Source organism: Malania oleifera, chromosome 12 (genome assembly GCF_029873635.1).
Source record: "Malania oleifera isolate guangnan ecotype guangnan chromosome 12, ASM2987363v1, whole genome shotgun sequence".
Taxonomy (NCBI): domain Eukaryota; kingdom Viridiplantae; phylum Streptophyta; class Magnoliopsida; order Santalales; family Ximeniaceae; genus Malania; species Malania oleifera.
This window is the reverse complement of record NC_080428.1, coordinates 26,341,474-26,364,709: the sequence shown is the minus strand read 5'-3', so window position 1 is coordinate 26,364,709 and position 23,236 is coordinate 26,341,474. Positions and strand designations below refer to the sequence as shown.

General features: G+C 37.5%; 1 protein-coding gene across 2 annotated transcripts in view; it reads left to right on the top strand.

Annotated features, from left to right (window-relative positions):
* Positions 1-20,995, top strand: part of LOC131144316 (transcription factor TCP2) — a 62,930-nt gene extending 41,935 nt beyond the window's left edge. For both annotated transcript variants that reach the window (XM_058092879.1, XM_058092878.1), the window contains exon 5: positions 20,764-20,995. The gene's annotated coding sequence lies outside the window, so the exon portion shown is untranslated. The remainder of the gene's footprint in view (positions 1-20,763) is intronic.
* The last annotated feature ends 2,241 nt before the right edge of the window (positions 20,996-23,236 follow it).

Here is a 23,236-nt window from a genome sequence, read left to right as displayed (position 1 = left end):
AAAAAAAAAATTACAAATAAATTGCCTTATAATACTTTGAAGGTTAGGTGGTAATAAACCCACTCCCACACCCAAAAAAGGATAGAGAAATGAGCCAAGAACACTACTCTCTCTCATAAAAGACTAGGAGAGGTTATGTGATCCTTGAAAGTTCTATATTCCTCTCAATCCAAAGGGTCATTAAGAGAGCAAAAAATGCACAACACCATAAAGATCTTCCCTTTATACTCTCACCAAAACCCAAAATCTCACTATCAAGAAATTGTACAACACCTTATGGTGCCACCCAAGCTTCACCAAAACTAGCAGCCCATAGATGTTTTGACACTTGGTAATGAAGGAAAAGGGGTGTGTTTGTTTCATTAGACACAGAAAACATCTTGCAACATCAAGATAGAGAGACCTATAGAATCTTCTAATTTGTAACAAACCATGAGTGTTGATTCTATCATGAGGCATAGTTTAGAAAAAGGAAATCGAAACCTTAAAAGTAACCTTCTTCCATCCAAATGATATGGCTCCAACAAAAAAAGATTTAGTGAAGATGTTTTTTACTTGTAAGAGATGAAGGAAAAAGACTTGATTGAAAATAGATCCAAGGAATCATCCTCCTAGACTATCTGTTTCCATGTTGAAGAAGGAACAAAATGATCTCAAGCATTGAGCAACACAGTGAGCTTGTTAAACTCTATTTCATTGAGATTCACAAAGAAATGGAAATCCAAGAAAGATAACACCCCTTAACATGCATTGTGAAGAGTAGAAAGCTTGAAAGATGATGTAGCATCATCTCCATCTCCAATGAGCACTCATCCACTCAAAATATCCTCATACAACTAAACCCTGTTTCCAAGGGCTTGCATGAGAAACAATGACACTTCCTCTATAATATCTCATCCATGCTAATGAATCCCATACTTTTTATCACCTTGTGCTATAGGGAGTATGTTGTGATATGTGTGGCTCACATATTAAGTGGAAAGCATGCACAAAAGGAAAACATGAAAGAAATCAAGATGCAGAAGGTAAAACCGTCGACGGTAGCCCTCTTACTGTCAATGGTTTGGGGCAGTGTCTGAGAAATTTTACATTCTGCTTGAAACCGTCAATGGTATGGCACAAACATTCGGCGATTTAGCTCAGGAACCCAGCGCAAATTTTCAAATTTTGAATAAGGGACGTTAAGTTGGTTGGTGTTTGGATAGAAAGCCTCTGAGAACTCTATTTATATGTTATTTGTGATGTATTTGTCATGGTTGTTCATGTTTTTGAACAAGATAGTGAGAAAGATTGCCGATTGCTCTAAAAAATGTAGGCATTGCCGAACCACGTAATTCCTTTGTGTCTTTTGTTATTGCTTTCATATAATCTGCGTGGTTGTGTTGTTTTGTATTTTACCATTGAGTACTGCGTCTATTTGACCCGATATTCTACTGTGCAATTCAATTCCCATAACAAATTTGTATCAGAGCATTGTTGTGATGGCCTCTGGAACTTTGTCTGCAAAATTTGATGTTGTCAAATTTGATGGAATTAGAAACTTCAGTTTGTGGCAGAGAAGGGTGAAAGATCTGTTAATGCAGCAAGGTATGGTGAAAGCCTTATATGAAGTTCAACTTGAAGGCATGGATGAGGCAAATTGGAAGGAATTGGAAGCAAAGGCTGTGGCTACTACCAGACTGTGTTTGGCCAATGACGTGCTGTATCACGTCATGGAAGAGGATTCTTCTGCGGTTGTTTGGAAAAAGGTTAAAGTCGGTATATGTCTACGTCTCTTACGAATAAACTTTTTCTTAAGAAAAAGCTATATTGGCTTAAGATGGTTAAAGGTTCGGATTTGAACCAACACATCAATGCATTCAATCAAATCATAAGTGATTTAATGCGGGTTGATGTGAAATTCAAGGAAGATGACAAGACACTGATGCTACTGAATTCCTTACCAGCGTCTCACACATATGAGAACTTGGTTACGACTCTAAAATGGGGTAAAGAAACCTTGAATTTGGAAGAGATAACAAATACATTGCTAGGTTTTCATCAAATAAAGATGGTCAGCGATCAAATTTCACATGGTTAAGGGCTTGTGGTGAAGGGTAACCTTGAACATGGGAGAGGAAAATTCAGGAATGGATCGAATCAAAATAAATCTCGCAATCCAAGAAGAAAAAGGATCTCCGCTGTGTTAAGTGCGATAAAAAGGGGCACATAAAATCGGAGTGTTCGGAATGGAAGAAAGGGAATGCTGAAAAGCAAGAAGGTACTTCAAAATCAGTGAATGTAGTTGAAGAAGAAAATTTAAAAAGTAGTGATGGTGATATACTTTTAGTTTCATTGGGGTCGAATCGCCTCACAGACTCTTGGATCCTAGACTCGGCGAATAAGGAATAGTTCAATGCTTATAGGTAGGTTAATTTTGGTTCTGTTTTTATGAGTAATGATGTTTCATATAAAATCAATAGGAAAATGCAGGAATTAAGATGTTTGATGGTGTTGTGAGAACCTTATGTGATGTAAGACACATACCAGACCTATGGAAGAGTTTAATTTCATTGGGCACTTTGGATTGTAACGGATTTAGTTACAAGTCTAAAAGCGAAATTATGAAGTTGTGTAAAGGCACTCTAACGCTGATAAAAGGGTAGAAGTTAGAGGGAAACATCTATGCACTGCTGAGCACTACAATTGTTGGTGGAGTTGTAGCTGTAGATTCTAAATTTGATGACACCGTTTTGTGGCATATGCGGTTAGGGCAATATGGGTGAGCATGGGATGAAAGAACTTCATAAGAGGAAATTCTTGAAGGGTATGAAAACATGTAAGCTTAATTTCTGCAAGTTTTGTGTTATTGAGAAGCAGAACATGGTGCAGTTCAAAACAACTATTCACAAGACGGAAGGTATTTTTTATTACATTCATTTAGATGTTTGGGAGCCGGTGAGAGTAGCATCACGGGGTGGGCATATGTATTTTGTGAGTTTCATTGGTGATTACTCACGTAAGGTGTGGGTGTACATCTTGCAGCACAAGTCAAATATGTTTGTCAAGTTTAAATTGTGGAAAGCTGAGGTGGCAAACTAGACTGGGAGGAGAATTAAATGCCTCAGGTCAGACAATGGGACCAAGTTTGCTGATTTGAGCTTCATGGAGTTTTGTGAGCAGTAGTGCATAAGGAGACATTTCACTATTTGCCGGACACCACAACAAAATGGTGTGTGGTAGAAAGGATGAACCAAACTCTAGTTGAGAGAGCTTGTTGTCTTAGGTTAAATGCAAGGCTAGCCAAGAACTTTTGGGGCAAGGAAGTTAGTATGACTTGTTTCTTGGTAAACCAATCACCAAGGGTGTAAGGACCCGAACTTGGAAAATAAAGGAAAATAAATAAAAGAAAATGAAAGAAGGAAATTGGTTTGGCACATGACCAAATCGTCGACGGTTTCAGGGAGTCTCAGAAAATCTGTCGACGGTTTCGTAAAGCCTAGAAAAACTGTCGACGGTTTCCTGCGAGCCAGCATCTCTATAAATAGGTTTCAAGTTATTTTTATTTATTTTCTTTCTCTCCCTTCTTTCTCTCTGCTAGGGTTTCAATCCTCCAGTGTGTTTCCCTCACCCCTTCATGTTTCTCACTCTTCTAGGGCCTCCCGAGTCACCGGCAGGGCCTCCGGCCGGTTTTCTCTCCTTCTCGTGACTTGTCGGTTGTTTTTCTCTCCATGGAAAGTTTAAGGAAGCTAGGGTTTTGTTCCAGGGAACTAGGTAGACAAATCTTTAGGATAGGTAAGAGGAATAAATTATGTCAGCTACTTTTAAAGATTAATCGATTAAATTGCAGAATATGAGTATATGGATATTATGTTGGTCTTAAATCTGAGTATATGATTATATAAATATTATTAAAATATGAGTTATCATTTAAATGTGTGACATGAAAATATTTCAGTTTATTGTATAAATTAAACCTATTGAGATTATGATTGTTGAAAAGAATACACGGATATTGAAATGATAAATGGTATAAATGGGCATACGGGTCAGCATGGGATTATTCTTCCCATATACAGGTCAGCTTGAGAATAAATGGATAAATAAGGATAAATGAGTATGGTGCCATAGTATTGTGCAATTGCATATCTAAGGGATATGTTTGGTGATATCAAGGTAGAGGAGGACGACGATACGTAATGCACTGATCCTCGAGATATAGCTCGAGGGCTTGCTGAATTGGGAAGGCTTGCTGAGTAGGCCTACCGTATGGGGTAGGGTGCTAGAAGAGGGCCCAATGTCAGCGAGTGTCTGGATATGCACCAGATGTGGTCACCGAAGGATAGATTGCTTTATATGTCAACATGACCTACAAGTATATAGAGTTATTTATAAGATGTACGCATTGAATGTTCTTTATATAAATAATACACTAAAACTCATTGGCCACACACAGTGATGATAATTTATTCCTTCTTACTGAGAGGTGTCTCACCCCATCATGATCAAATGTTTTTCACATGTTATGAGAAGTATATCAGTAATCAAAGTGCGCAGTGGAAACATTAGTGGGACTAGATAGTGAGATTTAGATTAAATGTTGTTGTGTTATTCTGATTATCTTGAACTTCTTAAGGATGTACTAAATTGATATTGGAGATATTGTTGTTGATATCTATTATTGTGATATTGAGATTTTTATTGTATTGAAGGATGATTTTTAATACTCTGGTATTGTTATGGAAATCTTCCGCTGTGTAATTTATTTGGTATCAAAGAGAATGATTTAATATAACCCTCTGGACCCGACTCTCGGGTTTGGGGCATTACAAGTTGTATCAAAGATTTATTTAATATAACCCCTCTGGGCCCATTTTTCAGGTTTGGGGCGTTACAAAGTGGTATCAGAGCTTAGGATACAGATTCTGTAGACTCTAGGAATGATTAATACCAGAGTATAGGTTTGAATTATGAGGAGGATAAGATTGTTCATGAGTTTAGCTTGAGGTTGTTGGTTTCATGATTGATATCGTTGCTTGAGGTCATATTTAGAAAATTTCGAGGATGAAATTTTTATAAAAAGGCGGGGGGGGGGGGGGAGAGATTGTAAGGATCCGAACCCGAAAAATAAAGGAAAATAAATAAAAGAAAAGGAAAGAAGGAAATTGGTTTGGCACAGGACCAAACCGTCGACTGTTTCAGGGAGTCTTAGAAAAATCGTCGACGGTTACAACTGCCAAGAGCAATTTAAGTGCCAAACCGTTGACGGTTTCGTAAAGCCCAGAAAAGCCATTCACAGTTTCCTGCGGGCTAGCATCTCTATAAATAGGTTTCAAGTTATTTTTATTTCATTTTCTTCCTCTCCCTTCTTTCTCTCTGCTACGGTTTCGACCCTCTAGTGTGTTTCCCTCACCCCTTCGTGTTTCTCACTCTTCTATGGCCTCTTGGATCTCCGACACGGCCTCCAGTCAGCTCGTTCCTTATCCTTGCGACTTGCCGGTTGTCTCTCTCTCCGCAGCAAATTTATGGAAGCTAGGGTTTTGTTTTAGGGAACTGGGTAGGCAAATCTTCAAGATCAGGTAAAGGGAATAAATTATGTCAACTGCTTTTAAAGATTAACCGATTAAGTTGCAGAATGTGAGTATATGAATATTATGTTGGTCTTAAATATGAGTATATGATTATATGAATATTATTAAAGTATGGGTCATCATTTAAATGTGTGGCAAGAGAATATTTCAGTTTATTGTATAAATTAAACCTGTTGAGATTACAACTGTTAAAAAGAATCTATGGATATTGAAATGATAAATGGTATGAATGGGCATACGAGTCAGCATATGATTATTCCTCCCGTATATAGGCCAGCCTGGGAATAAATTGATAAATAAGGATAAATGAGTATGGTACCATAGTATTGTGCAATTGCATATTTGAGGGATATGTTTGGTGATATCAAAGCAAAGGAGGACGGCGATATGTAACGCTCTGATCCTTGGGATTTAGCCCGAGGGCTTCCTGAATTGGCAAGGCTTGCTGAGTAGACTTACCGTACGGGTATGGTGCTAGAAGAGGGCCCAATGTCAGCTAGTGCCTGGGTATGCACCAAATGTGGTCACCAAAGGTTAGATTGCTTTATACGTCAACATGACCTATAGAGTATACGATGATAATTTATTCTTTCTTACTGAGAGGTGTCTCACCCCATCATGATCAAGTGTTTTTCAGATGCTATGAAGAGTATATCAGTAATCAGAGTGTGCAGTTGATGCATGGGTGGGACTAGATAGTGAGATTTAGATTAAATGTTATTGTGTTATTCTGATTATCTTGAACTTCTTAAGGATGTATTAAATTGATATTGGAGATATTGTTGTTGATATCTTATTTATGTTTTAATGAGTTCAGTTCTATTATTGTGATATTGAAATTTTTATTGTTTTAAAGGATGGTTTTAGTACACTGGTATTTGTTATGGAAATCTTCCACTCTGTAATTTATTTGGTATCAAAGAGAATGATTTAATATAACCCTTCGGACCCCACTCTCGGGTTCGGGGTGTTACAAGTTGTATCAGAGATTTATTTAATATGACCCCCCCCCAAGCCCCTTTTTTGGGTTTGGGGCGTTACAAAGGGTATCATTAGAGGGGAAAGTTGCAGAGGAGCTATGGACAGGTAATGCGGTAGACTACTCAGGTTTAAGGGTATTCAGTTGTCCAACCTACGTGCACTTATCTAGTGAGGAGAGATTGAAGCTTAATGCAAAGTCTAGACGCTACATTTTTCTGAGGTATCAGAAAGGTGTGAAGGAGTTTAAGCTGTGGGATCCAATGGCAAGCAAGGTGGTGATCAGTAGAGATTTAGTTTTCAATGAGAAAGTTATGATGAAGTATACTTAAGAAGATGATGAAGAGAAACAGAAGCTAGAAAACTGGAGTAGAGATAAGCATGTTGTGTAGGTGGAGTTAGAACTCAAGGCAATGATCATGGTCCCTAGATTGCAAAGAGTTCTAGATGGGAAAATCAGCAAGTTGACTGTGTTCCTATACGGAGATCCAGACGCACTATCATACCACTGCCCAGGTATGGATTTGATGATTTGGTATCTTATGCTTTCATTACCAGTTGCAAGGATCCAACTACTTTTCAAGAGGTAGTGCACGACTAGGAGAAAAGTAGATGGATGGGTATTATGATGGAGGAAATGAAGTCGTTGCATAAGAATCAGACTTGAGATTTGGTGGAGCTTCCAGATGGGAAGAGGGTGATAGGTTGCGAATGGGTATATAGGAAGAAGGAAGCAATTTCAGAAAAGGAAGGAGAGAAATTCAAGACACGGTTAATAGCCAAGGGTACTCATAGAAGAAAGAAGTAGATTATGATGAAATTTTCTCACCTATGGTTAGACACACTTCCATCAAGGTGGTGTTGGGATTAGTGGCATATTATGATAAACATTTGGAACAGATAGACCTGAAGACATCGTTTCTCCATAGTGATTTGGAGGAGCAGATATATATGGTACAACCAGAAGGATTCAGTCAACTTGAGTAGGAGCATTTAGTTTACAAACTAAAGAAGTGTCTTTGCAGGCTGAAATAGTCTCTGAGGCAATGGTACAAATATTTTGATTCCTATATGATCCGGATAAGCTACAGAAGGTGTGAGTATGATTGCTGCATGTATGTGAAAGATATTGATGATGGTTCTCTCATTTTCTTATTATTGTATGTTGACGACATGCTAATTGCTGCGAAGGACATAACTAAGGTAAATCAGTTGAAGACTTTGTTGAATAAAGAGTTTGACATGAAAAATCTTGGTGCAGCCAAGAATATACTTGGGATGGAGATTCGCCGGGACAGAACTACAAGGAGATTGTGGTTATCTCAGGGCGGTTATGTGGAGAAGGTGTTGGAGAAGTTTAGTATGACTGATGCAAAATCGATATGTACATGTCAAAGGTCCCCAATGCTAGTGTTGTGGGGTGTTTAATGTATGTCATGGTATGTACAAGATCGGACCTGGCACATGTAGTTAGTGTGGTGAGTAAGTTTCTTTCTAATTTGGGTAGACACCATTGGGAAGCTGTTAAATGGATTTTCTGATACTTACGGGGTACTTCTAACTATGACATCATGCTCGGAAAGCAACAGAGTGATCCGTCAGTTGTGGAGTATGTTGATGCAGATTATGCGGAAGATTTGGATGACAGTAGGTCTGCAACGGGGTATGTATTCACCGTTGTGGGAGGACGTATTTGTTGGAGGTCCATGATTATAGTCTTTGGTGGCATCATCAACAACCGAGTCGGAGTTTATGTTTGTCGCCGAAACTGCAAAGGAAGCGTTGTGGCTTACTGATTTAGTCAAGGAGCTGGGCAGGCAGCAAGTTGGAGTTGAACTGGGTTGTGACAATTAGAGTGTCATATATTTGGCGAAGAATTAAGTATATCATGCTCTAGAACCAAACATATAGATTAAGGTTCCACAGGATCCAGGAGTTGATTTCTTCAGGTGAACTTGTGCTAGAGAAAGTTCACACTTTTGAGAACGCTTCAGATATCTTGACAAAGCCAGTCACTACGAATAAGTTCAAGCATTGCTTGGACTTTATTCATGTCTCCAGTTACTAAAAAGGAGACGATCCCAAGTTAATGTTCCAAGGTCAAGTTGGAGCAACGGGTTTGTTGACGCGCAGTGATTTTAATCTTTCGATTAACAAAATAAATAGAACAAAGAACATTCACAGAAAAAATGTAGATGAGAGATTTTACGTGGTTCGGCAAATCAACAAAATAAATAGAACAAAGAACATTCACAGAAAAAATGTAGACGAGAGATTTTACGTGGTTCGGCAAGATTGCCTACGTCCACGGAGTGTGAAACGATAGCAGTACAAGATTTGATCAGACTCTCTCTGATCCCAAATTCTTTGTACACCCCTTCACCTCAAACCAGTGAAGAAAAAAATATTCCTAGAGAGAAAGACCCTCTCTAGCTCTCCTTGCACAAAATGACAAGCAATACACACTTTTTCCCATGGCTTACAAACATATATATGACACCACAAAACCGTTGAATTTAGAGACGATCCAATAAATAAATAATAAAACATATTTTTTAACAATCTGCACCTTGGCTTTTAATCACAGCCAAGCACAACATTCCACCTTCACGCTATGGGATGCTCTGTCAACAATCAACAAGAGACTACATTACTTAAGTTCAGACAGTGCTTGAACTTAGCTAATGTAACAGGCTTCGTGAGCATATCTGCAACATTTCCATCTATGTGGATCTTCAATAACTGGAACTTACCACTTTCAACCCAACCTCTAACTGCATGGTACCACACGTCAATATGCTTCATGCGAGAGTGGTAGACCTAATTCCTTGCCAAGTGGATTGCACTCTGACTATCACAGAATACATGTAACCTATCCTGCATAACACCAAGTTCCTGAATCAGTCAAGTTAACCACAAAGCCTCCTTACCTGCCTCTGCCAAATCTATTTATTCAGCTTCTGTAGTAGACAAAGTTGTAGTAGGTTGCACCATAGCCTTCCAACTAATGGAACCACCAGCCATGGTAAAAATGAAGCCAGAAGTAAGACCTCATCTTATCCAAATCACCAGCATAATCGGAGTCCACATAACCCTAAACATTACAATCATCAGTACTTTCAAACAAGATACCATAATCAGAAGTGCCACGCAAATATCTGAAAATCCATTTCACTGCATTCCAATACATTCTACCTGGATTAGACATATATTTGCTTACCAAACTAACTGCATATGACAAGTCTGGTCGACTACATACCATAACATACATCAGACTCCCTACTGCACTGGCATAAGGCACACTAGCCATATCCAACTTGTCCTCATCGGTAGAAGGACACAGTTTAGTAGACAATTGAAAATGAGCAGCTAGAGGTGTACTTACCAGTTTAGCCTTATCCATATTAAACCTTTCCAACACCTTCTCTATATACTTACCCTTTGACATCCATAACTTTTTTCTATTGTCTGTCCCTCCTGATTTCCATGCCAAGGATTTTTTTAGCTGCACCAAGATTCTTTATCTCAAACTCATCTTGTAACCTGACTTTCAACACATTCAACTCATCAGTACTGTTAGAGGCAATCAACATGTCATCCACATATAGCATAAGGATCACATATACACCACTGTTAAGCAATCTAAAGTAAACACAATTGTCATAACTGCTTATAACATATCCAATCCTCAACATTTAAGAATCAAACCTCTTATACCATTGCCTAGGGGATTGCTTTAAACTATAAAGAGACCTATTCAACTTACATACCAGGTGTTCTTTACCTTGTTCCACAAAACCCTCCGGTTGCTCCATAAAGATATCTTCGTCTAACTCACCATGAAGGAAAGTTGTCTTTACGTCCATCTGTTCCAGATCTAAATCATGCACGACAACCAATGCTAACAAGGATCTAATAGAAGCATGCTTAACAATAGGAGAAAATATTTCATTATAATCTATACCTTCTTTTTGTTTGTATCCTTTTGCTACTAACTTGACCTTATATTTTATCCCTTTTGATTCTAAAGTAGGTTCTTTCTTTCTGAAAACTCACTTACAACCAATCAGCTTCTTGTCCTTGGACTTCTGAACCAACACCCAAGTGTTATGCTAATGAAGAGACTCCATCTCTTCAACCATGGCTCCAAGCCAACTATCTCATTCAGAACTCTGAATTGCTTCCTGAAAATCAAATGGATCTCCACTACTAGTAATCAGAGCAAACGCAACTAAGTCTTCAAACCCATACCTGACTAGAGGCTTAACATTCTTCCTTTCTCTGCCGGTGGTTAGCCCTGTAGGCTCATGTCTATCACCTGTCTGAGAAATTTCCTGAGGAACTATAGCCTGTCTCACTGTATCTTGTGCAACAAAATCAACAAAAGTAGTATGAGTATTGCCCATACCTGAATTTTGAATACTGTCTAGCTCCACTTGAATAGGTACTCCCACTGAATCAGACTCCACTTTCTTATCAACATTCTCCTTCAACATGGCTTCCTCATTGAAGACCGCATCCCTGCTAATGACCACCTTCCGTGCCATAGGGTCGCACAACCGGTATCCCTTCACTCCTTCTTGGAAACCAAGAAATACGCACGGTTTGGACTTAGAGTCCAACTCTGATCTTTCCTGTTCCTGCACATGCACATACGATGGACAACCAAATATTCTCAACACAGAGTAATCTACTGGCTTACCTATCCATACCTCCTCAGGAATCTTTGCGTCAATAACTGCAGAATTAGACTTGTTTACCAGGTAGCATGTCATATTCACTCCTTCTGCCCAAAATGATTTGGGCAGATTAGCCTGAATCCTCATACATCTTGCCCTCTCTAGTAATGTTCTGTTTATCCTTTCAGCCACCCCATTCTGCTGTGGCCGATGTGGAACTGTATAGTGCCTAGTGATCTCCTCTTCCTTACAGAAGTCAATTAATTGGTTGTTTTTGTACTCCATTCCATTGTCAGATCTCACCTGTTTCCCTATTTGTTTCTCTACCTAAGTTTTCCATTCCCTGAAGTTATTGAATACCTCCCTCTTGTGCTTCAGAAAATACGCCCAGACTTTCCTGAAAGGGTCATCAATAAATGAGACAAAATAAATAGCACCACTATGAGAGTGTACCTGTACTGGACCCCATACATTTGATTGAATGTACTCTAGCACCTCCTTGCTCGTATGCTTTCATGTTCTGAAACTCACCATGCGCTGTTTACCAAACAAACAGTATTTACAGAACTTAAGCTTACAACAAGAATTACCTCCCAGTAAGTTCCACCTGTGCAGCTCCTGCAAACCACGCTCACTCCTGTGACCTAGCCTCATATGCCACAGAGTAGTATCATCTGTATTTGTATCTGAAGAGGTACTAGCTGCAACTCCACCTGTTACTTTGCTACCCACCAAAGTGTACAAATTATTCCTCAGATGACCCTTCATTACTATTAGTGAACCTCTAGCCACTTTCAGCATACCATCCCTAACTGAAAAAGAGAAACCATTACTGTCCAAAGAGCCTAAGGAAATCAAATTCTTTTTCAGATTTGGACATACCTCACATCACTAATGGTTGTAACCACACCATCAAACATCCTGATTCTAACCGCTCCAATACCAAGAATACCACAGGAAGCATCATTACCCATCAACACCGTCCCTCCAAAGATTGGTTCATATGACTCAAACCAGTCCTTGTATGGACATATATGATATGTGCACGCCGAATCCAAAGTCCAGGTATTGGCTAAGTAACTAGAACCTGTACTAACAGCCAAAAGATCCCCATCAAAAACTGATAAACTGCTCTCCACTAGAGTAGCCTGCTCAGTCTTCTTCCTGTTCTTTTCCTCTAAATCGCTTTCCTCCTTAGATAGTCCTTTTTCATATATCCTTTCCCACAATAAAAACAACCACTCCTCCAGTTCCCATTCTTACCCCTAGACTTGGATCGAGATTTCCCTTGATTCCAATTACACCTTCTAGAACTCCTACCCCGCTGTTGGCTAGACTCGCCCTTAGCCACCAACCCTTCTCCATGTCCTGGATAATCTGGTTTGTGAAAATTCTCACCTTCTAAAATGACAGTAGTCACCTTATCAATTGTAAGAGTCTCCTTATCTAGCAGTAGTGTGGTTTTCAAAGTATCATGTGAACTAGGAAGCGAATATAACAAGAATTAGTGTTTTATCTTCCTCAATTTTTACCTCAATACTCAGCAATTGTATGATTATTTTATTGAAATGATTGAGGTGGTCTCTGACTTCTGTGCCCTCAGTCATCCTCAACTGATACAACTGTTTCTTCAAATACAGTCTATTAACTAAGAACTTGGACATATAAATATTCTCTAATTTTTTTTCAAAGCTCAGTGATGTTTCATTCAACACACTGTATTTAATTTCTGGAGCTAAATTTAAGCGAATGGTACTTACCACTTTCATTTCCAGCTCCTCCCACTGATCATTTGACATAGTTTTTCTGGTTTCTTGTCTTTTCCATACAGTGCCTTAATCAGTCCCTGTTGGACCAACACATCCTTCCCGATGCTCTGCTACAAAGTGAAATTACTTTTTCCATTATAGGGCTCCACCTCGAACTTGGCCGTCAAAGTACTCTCCATAAAAAAAAATAATAATTCTCTCCCTTTTTTTTCCCTCTCCTCTAACATCAGCGTGACGTCAGCGCTCCACAGGGAGGATCCGCACCTCGACCCGACTCATTCTGCTCGACCCGAATCCCTAATCCACTGTAGGTGCGACTTGCATGTGTTCTAGCCGACCTGGATGCTGACCCGCGCCTTGACCCGGCAGGTTTCGGTTGGATTCGACCTGCAACCCAATCTCTTGACCCGTGTCTTAATCCGTTGCGTTATGTACCCGACCCGATTCTGAATCCGGGGTTTTCACCCAATCATGGCACTGTTCATCATGTTCTTCATCCTCGAAAAAAAAAAAAAAAATTTTCCTTTTGAATTTTTTTTTTCACACCTTCAATTGAAATATGATCGTCCATTAATTGAAAATTTTTGGAATAATTTTTCAGCACCTGATCTGAATTCGAGTACCTCAATTTGATTTTTCAATTGAAAAAATTCCGGAATAATTTTCTAGCACCTGATCTGAATCCGCCTACCTCAATCCGATTTGAACGAACCGCTCTGATCTTGAGCGCACTCACGAAAAAACTATCCAAAAAAATTTCTCTCAATCTGATCTGATCTATCAGATTTGCCCCAATCGAAACCGTGCTCTGATACCATTTGTTGACGTGCAGCGATTTTAATCTTCCGATCAACAAAATAAATAGCATCAAGAACATTCACAGAAAAAATGTAGACGAGAGATTTTACGTGGTTCGGCAAGATTGCTATGTCCACGAAGCATGCACTTGGAGAAAAGTCCAGTATGAAATGATGGCAGTACAAGATCTGATCAGACTCTCCCAGATCCCAGATCCCCTGTACACCCCTTCACCTCAAACCAATGAAGAAAAAAATCTTCCTAGAGAGAAAGACCTCTCCTTGCGCAAAATGACAAGCAATACACAGTTTTTTCCATGACTTACAAACATATATATGACACCACACAACCGTTGGATTTAGAGACGATCCAACGGATGTGATAAAAGCCACAATAAATAAATAAATAAAACATATTTTTTAATAGGGTTTATATTTTCAGTTTCTCCTAAGGGGTGTGTGTTCGCCAATGTGGAGATTGTTGTGATATGTAACTTACATAGTGAGTGGAAAGCGTGCACAAAGGGAAAATATGAAGGAAGTCAAGATGATGCAGGGGAAATCGTCGACGGTAGCCTTCTAACCGTTGACAGTTTGGAGCAATGTCTGAGATATTTTACATTTTGTTTGAAACCGTTGACGATTTGGCTCGGGAACCTAGCGCAGATTTTCAAATTTTGAATAAGGGATATTAAGTTGGTTGGGGTTTGGAGGGAAAGCCTCCAGGAGCTCTATTTATATGTCATTTGTGATGTATTTATAATGGTTGTTCATTTTTTTGAACAAGATAGTAAGAAAGATTGTTGATTGCTCCCGTGGATATAGGCATTGCAGAACCACGTAATTCCTTTGTGTCTTTTGTTATTGCTTTCATATAATTTGCGTGGTTGTGTTGTTTTGTATTTTACCGTTGAGTGCTGCGTTTGTTTGATCCAATATTCTGCTATGCAATTCAATTTCCACAACAGAGTAAACTCTTGGGGGGACCTTGGCAACAATTTTCAAATTAAAGAGATGTTTTTAGAAACAAAATTGACAAACATTAGTGCCCTTTATTGGTAGTTAAGTTTGAAATAGTATTGTTAGTTAAGGTTATTCTCTTTCAACTAATGCTTTTATTTACTTTCTAATTATTTTTCTGATGCACCACCTTTTGATTTAGATATTGATGATCCCATTAATTAATTATTTAGTTTTAATTGCATTAATCTCAAAAGGTCATAGGCAACGACCCAAGCCTCCAGGAGTAAAAATCCTAATTACATCTAGGCATGGTAAGAAAGTAAGTTAGGAATGGATATTTGGTTAGTACATTTTGAATTAATTGATCATTTTGGTAAAATTGGTTAATTTAGATAATAGAAAGCCATTTGAAAAAAAGAAACCTCATATCAAATTGGCCCAAAATGATTTAGGGTTAAATTTACAAAAGGCACAAAATAATAATAATTAATTAATTAAAAAAAAATCTTAAAAGACCTTTGTGAGAATAGGATTGAAGGCTTGGGGACAACGAGCACTCTTGTAGTTTAGATGGAAGATAGCTAACCTAATGCAAGGGGAAATAGCATAGAGATCCTAGAAGGCTCATAGCCTAGATTCTTATGAATGATGTGATGCATAACAATTTTCAAGAGGGGCTAAAATATAATAAGCCACGGTGCAAATGAAAAGACAAGCATAGGACAAGATACATGTTGATTGTATAGAAAGTAAGTCTGATTATTTAAAAATGTTATACAAAAAATGATAATGCATGAGGCATTTGCTCCACGACACGAAAGAGAATAAAAAAAAGTACAAATTGGAAAATGCAAAATATACATGCCAAAAGAAAATGCCAGGGTACATGGGGCCATTTAATGGTTTATGGTGTGGTTTAGTTTGCTCTTGCATGGAGGGAGCAACAATGCTATCATTATTGTCCCATGAGTTATTTTTGAGATTGGTGTTATGACCTATAGGAATTCATATGCCTAAAGATGCTTCTCCGCTTATTTTTATCCTTGTTTTACTCCTTTGAAGCCCAAAGCATGGCTTTACGTGGCTATTGTTTTCTCATTGACTCTAACCATCTCTCCTTTGAGTTATATTAGTCTCAATATTCTTAGCTTTGGCTTCAACTTGGATTTGGGTGGAGTCATCCTTCATCGTAATTCACTTTTTAGTGCCAATGGCTTTCATTCCTTAGCTACTTCTCTCTTACTAGCTCAACTTAGTGTTGTATTGCAAGATAAATAAGGAATATAGAACATTATATTTAGAAATCTAGGAGAATCTAAAGCTAAATAAGGAATAGTAAGGGACCAAGCACCTTTAGTCCTCTTTTTGAAGGTGACCCCTCCACTAAGGTAAATGCCATTGCCATGGAGACCTTTCTAAACGCAACGAACTTCCCTCTTTCTGTTTTAAGAGAATATCTCCTTGAACAATGCCCTCTAGGGGCTACCCAAACTACAGTCGAAGGAGACTAAGGAAGCCTTAAAAGAGGAAGGATAGAGGAATTCTAAATGCCTATGACATTGAGGAAGAAAAGACTAACTTCAAACTTAACAAGGTTGAACAAATTTACCGGGGAAAAAAAAAACTTAGATAAATAGGTCTAAAAAGTATAAAATTTCACGAAAAAGCAACAAGGCCTACGATATATAGAAAGGGGTATAAGGATGCACGATAAATGCTAGCGGAGTGTGCCAAAGTGTTTTCATCCCATCCATTGATATTGGGATGACCCAAGCAACTTACAAGCCTAATATAATGGCAAGAAATCATCTATTTTCCGGCTTTGCTTCTCATAAGTTTTTTATGCTCCCGTGCACATAAAACAACACAATTGCCACTACCATTTAGCAACACAATATCATTCCTTACCAACACCTTCAAATTCATTCCTTTTACCTGATGTACACCTCTCTTTTCCTTAATAGTTTCCTTTTTATTTGGAGTTGATCCAATTATTTGGGAAATTTTGGGAAATCCCTAATTAATGAAACGTAATAGAAGATACCTAAATGCTTAAAATTAAACAATTAAATCCAAATATCCTAAACTATGCATATTCCTAAGTTAAGCACAATGATCACCAAATGTTAATCTTATTCATACATGACTTCTTGACTTTCCTCGTCATTATGTATAGGTGTGTCACGCCCCAAACACCAAGCATGTTTACAAGCATTGAATATAAAACATGCAGCAAGTAGTAAGCATGGTGTAAACATAAAAGTCATATACTGAGTAGCATAGTGACATAAGTCTAAAGACATTTACAATAGCTTGTAAGTTTTACAATGATTGATCACATTCACCCTCCCCCTAAAGAGCTTTTGACACAATTCCTACCTTAACACAAGGAAACATCATTATGAGCTAGAGTTATACTCCCATTTTGTCCCAAGGCACCACTTAAATTAAAGAATAAACCCTACACTACTATTTATATGATGGCTATGCACCAAATTGGAATAAAACAAGTGACCGTAGGCAAACATAAGGCCTTGGAAAAGCTTGGCTCATCACATTTTCCCTTATTTATATGGCCGATGACCTCAAACTTCAACAATAAGAATTGTAGAACTTTGTCCATGAACAAATGCATGTCTTTTGTTGATATTTAGTTATTTTTTTCATCTCCAATGCCCTTCCACTTGGAATTTCTTTGTTGTCACCTTGATGTGAACACTTTGTGTGCAAGGATATTTCAACTTCTTTTTGTCAAGTTGCTTGGTCTGCAATGGTGCTTTAGTTGACTCAATATGGCTTAGATCTTTAGTCTTACTATAGAATGGCTTAAGCCTAGAGGCAATTGACATAAAAGCATAGGGTGCACATTTGTCCAAGCTGAAGGATTAAACTTGTAAGAGGCCTTTCCAACTTTGGTTAATATGGTGATTGGTCCTTTATATTTGCAATGTAGTTTCTTATCTTAACCTTGTAACAACTTGATTTGTTTTATGGATCTTAACAAGTACTGAGTCTCATGGTTGAAGTGCAATGGTCTTCTTCCTTGATTTGCCTATTTTTTTTATCTGATCAATAGCCTTCTTTAGGTTGGCTTATTGACAATATTTGCATTTTCTCTCCATTCTTTGCTAAAGATGTACATTATTGGATTGTTTCATGTGTATGGCTCATCCACTATGTAAGGTAACAAGATTTTATTGGCCTATAACAAGCTGAAAATAATTCTGGTTGGTGGTTTAACTCTCCTGAGCATTGAAATAGGACAGCACCACAACAAGTGGCCATACCCAATTCTTGTGCTCAACAACATAACAACAAAACCAAACCTTAAGTCTCACTAGGTGGGCTCGGCTATATGAATCATTTTTCACCAATTTATGCGATCATGTACCATTTCTTTTGAAAGATTCAGGGATATTAAATCTTTACTCACTATCTCCTCCGAAGTTATTTTAGGTCTACCTCTACCCGTTTCTACTACCCTCTACAGTAACTAACTCACTCTTCCTCACTGGTGCACTATGTGGCCTACGTTGCAAGTGTTCATACCATCTGAGTCGTTCCTCCTTTATCTTATCTTCTATAGGAGTTATACCTAACTTATCGCAAATATGGTCATTCCTTAATTTATCTTTCAATGTTATACCACTCATCCATCTAAGTATTGTCATCTTGGCAACCTTTACTTTTTGGATATTATGTTTCTTCGTTGCCCGACATTCTGATCCATACTAGGCATTCTACGATCATAGAGCACACTTGAAACACTTCTCCATTTTACCCAACTTGCTTTAACTTTATGCATTACATCATCTTCAATTTCTCCTTCAGCTTACATAATAGATCCAAGGTATCGAAATCTACAAGTGCTATTATTTCTTCATCATCAAGTTTAACTTTGTCTCCAATATTCCTCCTATTATTACTAAAATTACATTTCATATATTCTGTCTTATTTCTACTTATCCTAAATGCTTTAGATTTCAAAACTTCTCTCCATAATTTTAACTCAGTCTCTACTTCGTCCCTAGTTTCATCAATTAATACAATATCCTCTGCAAACAACATATATCATGGAACCTTCTTTTGAACACTTTTAGTTAATTGGTCCATCACTAAAGTAGAAAAATAGGGACTCACAGTAGATCCTTGATATGCACTTATGGTGATTGGAAATTCTCTAGTTTCTCCATTTATAGTCCTTACACTAGTTGTTACTCCATTGTACATACCCTTAATGAAATGATGCAAATACTCCTTTAGATTCCGATGCTTGCGCTCGATGTCAAGAAATGATGCAAATACTCCTATAATACCAACTGTTATGGGTGAACACTTCACACAATTTTGAGGGTTGTGCAGCACTAATTATTGCACACAAACTTTGACCAATAACCCAACTAACTGCAAATGTCCTACAAGTGCATGTTCACATGCATTGAATACAAGATACACTACAAGTGGTCACTAAGCACGAAGTAAACAAGAGTTTGCAGTGAAGCAAAGCAATGTAACTCATCTGTTTAGACATCATGGGCAATATGTGTTCGTGGAGGGAGGCATGTAGGATAAGCACACTAATTTTTGCTAGTGAGTTTTATAATAGTTTATGAACACTCATTCTCTCCTAAAAAGCTTTTTATGTTATTCTTATTCTAATACAAAGAAACATCATTATATGTGAGGAGTCGGATCTCCCTTTTTAACTAGGGTGCCACTTAACTTAAAGAATGAAACCCACACTACTATTTATGTGAAAGTTATCCACTAAATAATCATAGGCAAGTATAAGGCTTTGGACAAGCTTGGCTTGTGAGACTGCGCATGATGCTTCAAAAGGCATAGTAGACATCTCATGCTCATAGGAAAATTAACAATTTAAATTTCTCCTATATTATCTTCGCCATTCTCTAAATATAACCTCCTTTGTATAAAATTCGACTTTCCCTTCGAACCACCATAGATGCTTTCATTTTTGAGTTTCAACTTCTAAAGAAATCATTCTTTTATGACACACTGCCCAAGCTAATATCAGGTTAACACTCTAATGTTTAAGCATAATTCAGAGTACATGGTCACTAGACTAAATGAGGGAATGGAGCTTAGAAAAAGATTATGTGGCTGAATGTTTGCAAGAAAACAATTTGACCACATTTGAGAAGTACATGGAAAGTATCACCTATATAGGGGGATATTGCCTGTCCTCTGAGTCCAAACTTAATGCCAATATCACTACACGTAAACCCACTAATTAGTAACCAACCCAATGTTGAGTGTTTTTGGATTCGTATAATCACTCTTATATTTGCTTGTGATATATTTTGTGTCTTTGAATGGTTTGAACAGTTTTCCTTCATCTTTATGAAGCAGAAATTATGAGCACTAGGGTTCTAATGTTGTGTGATTATGATTTTCATTTTATTTGCATTTGATTCAGTAAATTCTTTTTTTCCTTTATAAAGAGCACAAGATTCACAAGTGAACCACATTAATCCCATTGTTTGCTTTGTGTTATTTTTTGTGTAGTCTATTCATTTATCTTCTTTACAATTGTGTTGTACTGGACTTCGATTGTAATGTACATCATATGACATCTTCTGGGGGAGGTGGTTCTTGATTTCTCACTGATTCTCCTCGCTTTTGAATTCCCTTTGGAGAGACCTTGGATTTGAAGTCGTATTGGAGTGGGATAAGATGTAATTTAAAATTGTATTGAAATTTGTTCAAATCTACCTAAATTCAAATCTAAGGTCCAAAATCTTTGCTTTCAAATACTATCTTGATTTATTTCACAGACATTAGTCTATTCATTTAAACCAAGTTTCAACACTCTGGTCCAAACTTTGCACTGATAATTTTTATTTATTTATTTTTTCTAATAGCTCTAATTCAGATTTCCAACTATTTTTTTTTTTGATTCTTTTCAATATTTCAAAACATCCAGTTGCTGATGGCCTTAGATGGCATGTGGAATAGTATGAATACTCATTTCAATGTTTGTGTGCAGGTGACGAAGATCATCAACGGAGAAGTAGCACGGTGCAGCGAGCACAAGTATCACAGCATGTACGCTTTCCCTGCAAGGGGCAACACATTAATTATCAATATTGTTATTTATTATGCTTCTGGGATTGTCTGTACGTGTCTGCTTAATCCATTTTGAAGTCAGCTTTCATTATTTGCATATTCACATAAATTTTATCCAAATTTTGCAAAGCAGATTGTGTTTCTCGACAACATACAACTGACCGTCACTCTTTTCCTCATTTTTCTCTGTATTTAGTAGTGGAAATGTCTGTTCTATTACACTATCAGTTAAGCTGAATTAGACTTCCCCTCTCACAGCGCATATTTATGACTTCCCCACCTTATCAGACCACTAGGCAATGGCACGGGTTGATCTAAACCCAGTATTTTAAGATTGCGCTACTTCATATGCCTAAATGTGTAGTGACCGCTCCCTTTTTTTTGTTTGAATGCGTTTTCTTGCCTTGGCAACCATATTACAATGAATATTTTAGGTGCTGACATTTATAACAGGTAACTCCTTGCATTTGAAAGCAAGGAAATTGCTTAAACACGACAAATTAATATGCTGTTGTGTGCCGTGTGGATTAGGCATTGGCTGCAGGCCCAGTGGGTCAGACCAGCTAGTCTTCAATTATACTGCACGCCAAGCTAAGGTGAGGAATTGAATGAGCTGTACGGAGAAGGCAGTTTCCAGTTCAAGCTCAAGTAGATGTGAACTCCATTATTTTTGGGTTTTGGGGGGGGGGCGGGCGCAGCAGGCCCAGTCTGTCTTTGCTGCCCCTTTCACCTACCTACTCATTTCTGCCTTTGCTTAGACAACCGTATCCCAATATGAAAGGGATTTGATTACGTGCCAAAGGATCCCCTTTTTTTTAAAGCAATCAAGCAGCGATCTTCGTTATTTGGGAAAAGAAAATGGAGTGCACCCACACTCACACGCACTGTACACTGATAGTTTTAACATAAAAATACTTTTCATGTTTTGATTTCAGATTTTGTCAAGCCCTTTTTTTTAAAGCTTTTCAATAATTGTACGGAAGGTTGGTTATTTTAACTTTTTTTATACAAATATTAGAAAAAACCTAAAAATAATATGATATTTTTATAATGTAAAAAATATAAATTATTTTCCATAGTTAATAGACCGAAAATTTAAACTCTGCTTCATAGGAATGCACATATTACCGCTACTTTGGATCTTCTGGGATGCTCTAGGAACATTTCCAAATGCAATGAGAATGTATTTAATAAATTATCCAAATATTAAGCACGGTCTTGAATTCAAACTAGAGTCCAAGCCTTTTTGTTTTTTAATTTCCCAGGATTTTCATTTGGATTTATAATTATTTAGATTTATAAATTTTTTATGTTCCCTTAGACAATTAATAATAATAATAATAATAATAATAATAAAATGTGCATCTAGCAACAATAATACATGTATCATGTAATGTTTATGATGACGTAAATCCAAAGCCTTATCTTTCTAGTCATTACTTGTTTGACTCTTGATTTTTTGTATTTTTTTGTTTTGGTTCAAAGTTGACATTAGACCCGGACTATAGAATCAAAGGTTGAGCTTATCTCTCGAGAAATTAGTAGATAGATCGGATTTACCACGTCATTCATAGACTGATTCAGTAAAGTACTGATAACTCACACAACAGACCAATGAGTAAACCATAATTAACTCTTTTCAAAATTTTAAAAAATTCAAGAGTTGTCACTACTTTATTGGGTTAATCTATAGAGAACTTGGTAAACCTAGCCTACTTAATAAATTGTCCTATTTTTCTCCCGTATACCATCCTACTTCCACAAATCCAACTTAATACCTCAAATATGTAAATCTCAAATTTTAGCTATTGAAATGTTTCCTAAAAAAGAATTTTGTCCATTGTTTGTTTTCTCCTAATAATACTACATTCAATGCACTTCTCTCTCTCTCTCTCTCTCTCTCTCTCTCTCTCCGAACCTGAATATTGTTTGCAAAATGGGGTTTAATAAAAATAGTGAAATAAAAGGAATTTCAAATTTGTTGATCAGAAACTCGTCAATTTATATCGGTCACAACTGCTAGAGGAAAAGGCTTTTGCAAATCCATCTATCTCTTGGCAGATGCGATTCCTTTGTTACTAGCCAGAAGAACAGAGAATATTCTTGCAATCTCATCAGGAAGTGTGACAAGCTCTTCCTCAAAATAAAAGAAGCAGTCGTTGGCAAGGACTACTTCTCCCTGGACTTTGTAGTGGACAAGAGGCTGGAGAAATGCTTCTGTCTAGCTGATGCATTAAAGAAATGCCTTAGGCAACAACCGGATGATTTAAACAATAGAAAGGAAAGACATACCCACAAGCGACAGTCGGAGGCTTTGGAACTACGGGAGAATGCAAAATCAAAATCACGAAGAAGGGTCTTTTTATCAAACCAGATGATTTAAACAATAGAAG